The sequence below is a fragment of the Homarus americanus genome, unplaced genomic scaffold (assembly GCF_018991925.1).
Source record: "Homarus americanus isolate GMGI-L3 unplaced genomic scaffold, GMGI_Hamer_2.0 scaffold34739, whole genome shotgun sequence".
In the NCBI taxonomy this organism is placed as follows: domain Eukaryota; kingdom Metazoa; phylum Arthropoda; class Malacostraca; order Decapoda; family Nephropidae; genus Homarus; species Homarus americanus.
In genome coordinates this window covers 136529-142294 of record NW_024737434.1, presented here as the reverse complement: position 1 = coordinate 142294, position 5766 = coordinate 136529, and positions in this window count along the sequence as shown.

Sequence of the window (5766 nt, the reverse complement as noted above, 5' to 3'; positions counted from 1 at the left end):
CCCTCTAACTCTCACTGGAGGCGGCGTCGACCCAGTGCCGCCAGGGTGCCGAGTACTCCTATTTTCTCCACCTCTTCACCACGAGACAGACGGACACACACACACACACACGCCCACGTATGTATATGCAGATGACCGCGCAGGAGGGAATGACGGCTGGATTATAGTGAAGATGTGCCGTGGTAGCTGTAGGGGATATAAAACATTGGATAGTTTCACTCACCATCACAAGAGAAGAAATATTTTAAGAGGATGGCGCTTTCTAAACAAATATTAGGAGCGCGCGATTATTTATTTATTTTAATCCATATTCTAACGCGGGATTCACCTCTTGTCTGGCCATTACCTAGCTTCCCGATGACAGTATTAAATGTATATAAAAATAAATAAATCTTGAAAGGTGAGAGGAGGTTTATGCACGATAATGACACTCGACTGGGTATAAATTTGGAACGCCCTCCGCTGGCCCCAGGATCATAAGGAGTGAAAGTGAAGGGGGAGGGGGGGAGGGGACATTTCTCTCGCGGGTGTGGTGGGCGTGAACAATGGGCGGCGTGGGCACACATACATGAGAAATTTGAGAAAACAGAAGGGAAAATTGGGTGGAGCTAAAGAGGGGAGAGAGAGAGAACGCCGTCACAACAAAAAAATAGGCTCATAAAAGAGGAAGACAAAATTGGAAAGGAAAACTTAAAGATAATTGGGCGGAAGAAGGTGTAATAGAAGGCACTGAGGGAGGAAGCGGAGACGGGGACGTAAATAGCGAGAGAAAGACATAATGAGGGAGTGAGGCAGACGAAGAGGGGGAAGAAATTAGCGAAACACACACACACACACACACACACACACACACACACACACACACACACACACACACACACACAGCTATCTAGTCAATTGAGTCCTTAATTTTCTCGCCTGGGCCCTGAACACAAGGAGTCTTAGGTCCATCAGTTAATGTAAGATGACCCTTAACTAGCTCACTGTGACGCCGGGAATGTTAACAGCGAAGGATAAGTATATTTAACTGACTGAGAAAATAATGGTGATTGTAATGACGATGTGATTAATTAAGTACTTTAATGCGATAAATAATAAGAAGAAAGGGACGAGGAAGAGTAGAAGGAATAGGAGGAACACGAAGATGAAGGAGGAACAGAAGATGAAGGAGGAGAAGCAGAAAATATTAAGCTTGCATTCACTTGTGTGTTTGTGTACTATAACTTTTCATTACTTGCCATTCACATTGTAATTGACTGAGAAAACTTGGTAATGTTTATTAGAATAATGGAAGGGTAAAAGTGATTCCTGTGGAGGTGGCCAGAAAAAAAAAATTCTTTATCCGTCGTGACAATAGACTTCAGTGCCCCCTGGAGTGTACACAAAGGCAACTGTCTTTTTTTTTATCCCCAGTACGAACGAAAGTCCCTCTGAATTTTGTTTGTACATATAGAACTAGTCTTTTTATTCCCAGTGCAAACGTGAGTCCAGGGGAGTTTTGGTGCTCAATGGAAGGTAGTGTTTCTTCCCCGAGGATTCACAAGAGCCCAGGTAAATTTTGGAGTGCATATGGAATTAATGTGATTATTCCCAGTACGATCAAAAGTCCAGAGGTGTCCAGTATATGTTTAAGATAAGACATAATATAAAGAACCTTGAAATAATCTAAGATGTGTAAACATATAAAAACATTAATACGTCATAAGAAATTAAAAAAAACAATAATGTCAATTTAATTTTAGGTATTGCAAAACAAAAAAAATGTTGATATATCCTAAAATATTTCAGAAATAATTCATATAAGCTCTAATTATTATTGTTAGTAGTAGTAGTAGTAGTATTAGTATTATTATTATTATTATTATTATCATTATTATATTTCAAAAGTTAAAATATAAACCAACCTTTGAATATTAAAATAACAAATTAAAATCATAAATGCAAGTAAATTCATTAAAACAATTATAGAATATAAACATCACAAAAACGTAATGTACTGAAATTCATTAATCTCTCCATTTCTCTTATCTCTTCCATCTCTCCATCTTTCTCTTCTCTCTTTTCTCTTCTCTTCCACCCTCTCGCTTTCTCTATCTTCTTCTCTTTCTAAAATTACAGACAAAAAATGGATAGTAAGATTATGGTGAGCTGAGGCGGGCGAGGGTAAACACCTTTCACCTGAAGAAAACATCCATTACCAGAGAGCCACAAGTAAATATTGACCCATCATGTTCCCCCACACTTTCTCTGGTAATGTCATCACTCCTGGGATTTACATCATAACACTTTCTCTTATGATATCAACATTTCTGATCTCCGTAAATCTCACAGTCATAAGCCATAATTCTCTATATAAGTGTCTGGTAAGGAATTATATACACTTACGTTCCTCAGGTAGAATTTCAGTGTAATCCCGACGTTCTTACATCAGCATTTAATGTAAGAATGTGTAATGATCTATTTTTGAATGTCTTAGTAAATGTGATTACGTTTGATTTATGTTAAGGCGACGCTCATCCTACTGTTGTTTCTATAATTACCACAGTTCAGTGAGATCTCCATATAACGGATTTTTTTCTTCATATAATCCGTTAGATGGAGGTTTCTCATCTGATGGACCTTCGATATAACGGACTTTCCTCTGCATATAGTCCGTTACATAGAAGTCTAACATCTAACATACCCTCGATATAGCGTACTTTCTTTTCCATATAGTCCGTTAAATAGAGGTATCACATCTAACGTACCCTCGATATAACGGACTTTCCTCTGCATATAGTCCGTTACATAGAAGTCTAACATCTAACATACCCTCGATATAGCGTACTTTCTTTTCTATATAGTCCGTTAAATAGAGGTATCACATATAACATACCCCTCGATATAACGGACTTTCCTCTCCATATAGTTCGTTAAATAGAGGTTTCACTATGCTTCCAAACTATTATACTGTCACAGGCTCACAGCTGTAAAATAATAAGTACCACAACAACAGAGATGAGAAAGAATCACTTGTTCTATCCTCTTTACCAGCGTTGGATAGTAGGTTAGGTTAGGTTAGGTTAGGTTAGGTTAGGTTAGGTTTGGTTAGGTTAGGTTAGGTTAGGTTAGGAAGATTTAATACCCAAGGAAAAGAGTTGACTACCCGCACTTCCTACACCTCTCACCTGATGTCATTGTAAAACCGGTTGCCAGATGAAGAGAGATTGTAAAGTTGTAAAGTGTGTAAATTCATTAATACATAAAGCTGATGATAAAACGAATGGGGAATGAAAATTAAAGCAAAAATAGTGGGGGTTTTTATATAATTACGATAACATGATACTGAAAAAAGGTTGTTATTGATAAACTAAAAATTAATTTGTTTAAACTTTACCAAATTGTTTGTTTTCTTTCAAGTTATATACACAACCATCGTAAGTATGTTATGATTTTTAAATAACGTTGAAAGTTAATAAAAACATCACTAAATGAAAGTTTTTAGTTTTAATTAATATGGAAAAGTGTAGTGACGTCATTCGCTTGGTTTAGTGACGTCACCTTCACCCCTCTCGTGTTGTGGGCAGACTGTATTCTCTCTACTGTATAATCTCTATTAATCTTATTATTCTATTTTAAACTCTCTCTCTCTCTCTCTCTCTCTCTCTCTCTCTCTCTCTCTCTCTCTCTCTCTCTCTCTCTCTCTCTCTCTCCTAATACTGATAACTTTATTGATGGAGTCAACTTTAATTATTTCTGATAGTTTATATATACAGGGATGTACGTATATTTAAATTCCAATGGTTGTACATACAAACAGGTAATTTGTATAGATAAGAGATTTGTATATTTTAATCAGATCATAAATTAGCCATAAGTTGTATGTTCGGATATATGTATAGTTTCTGCGCTAAGTGACGATAAGATAAATAATTAGAATATTTTTTAACAGGTAATTTGTATAGTTTCTAGACAAGCTTACTCTAAGTGCGTAGATTTATAAACAATTTATATATATGCTGGCACTGGCGTATATACATTTCAGCTATGGCAAGGTACTCGTGGGTACAGAGGCCTCAGGTGTGATGAACAGGACGAGACAGGGTGAAGCAGGACAATATTGTAAAATTATTAGTATATACGGAACAATATTGTAAAATTATGAGCAAATAGAGTTTAAAATATGTTACCAGATAGAGTTAGAGGAAACACGGCATAAAAAGAGCCTCGTCATGTTTAGACTTGTCCAAATATACCAGGCGCTACATGACAAGTTTTTCTTATCCGATGAAACAGCAGGAGTGTCCAGGTGGTAGTGTTAAGACGGGTCTATGAAAGTTGGATATGTTTACATTTATTAATAATATATCAAATGGATATATATGTTAGTCATTGTATGTTAGGTGAGTCAATATGTTGCTGGGAGAGGTCAGGTCACATCTCTTGCTGTAGGCCTAAATCTAACTATGGGTGGCTTATTCTCTTCATTATTTAACCTGTAAAGAGAAAAGCTTGTTCAAAGTCTTATAACCTTAAACAATGATATAGTATTATATATAGAGTTCATATTTTAATAAGTTAACTGTAGGACTCGCAGTTAAGAAATTCTAAATAAAAAAGTCTTTACAATCCTCTAGTCAGATATTAAACCTGTTTTGAAATACAGCATTTAGTTTAAAACTACAAAAAAATTATGAAACGCAAAATTTAATTATTACAGTAATTTTTTTTAAAGTTGAAACGAAAGTCGTGTAACCTAAACATTAACAAAATCAATTTATATAGACTAACAACCAAGAAAATTATTAAAGATAATCAAAATTTAAATACTAAAAAAAATCAATATACCTCAAGAACAAAAATTAACTAAAACTGATTCATGAAATTTAACCTAGAAAGTAGTTAATTAAATTTTAATATTTGAAAGAGAAATCACAAAGAAAGAAAAATTAAAATGCACAAAAAATATTACATTAAAACAAATATAATTCAATGAAACATTACCTTAGGTGAAGAGAGCTAATTATTTTTAAGTAGAAAGCATTTCTTCATCGAGGCAATGGAGAAACAGAAGCATCTTATTACTGTTATTACTAAATTGAATCACAAACCAAAATTACAATCTATATTTAAATTAACAATAAAATTTAAGTATTTGTACATTAATTTCGTATCGATAACTAATATCCTGTCATCAAAAATACCAGAATTACAGTAATTTGATATCTGCTATCATCTGCCTTTCTGTCAACATCCTCCGTTATCTTTCTCCGCTATCTTCATTCTCTGCTCTTATCATCCTCTTTTATCTTCCACTGCTTTTATCATCTCCCACGGGTATTTTCTGGGGGGAAGTTAATATGGGAGAGAATAATGTATGGATGAAGGAAGTGATCATGATAGCTAACATGACATACAGGAGGGTGAAAATGACAGGTGACGTGGCATACAACGCTTAAATTTTCTGCGTGAATAATGACGTTTGCATCATGTACTTAGTGGGTGGAGACGCCATGCAGGGTAGGTTAGGTTGAGAACTTAAGTGCCGGGAGTTAAAACAGGTTGACCAGTTAAACAAGTTATCGAGACTGATCTCTTGGCCTATACTGTACTGTGTTACCAGTCCTAGCTTCAAGGGACAAGGTCGGGTCTCCAATCCAATACGCAACCCTTCAGGGAGTATGAGACAAAAAACCTTAAGTTAAAGAAAATGAGGATAATAAAAGTCAAAAGTAAAGTAATTATTAAGTTGAAAGTCAGGATTCATTGCTTAGATGTCTAGCTTAG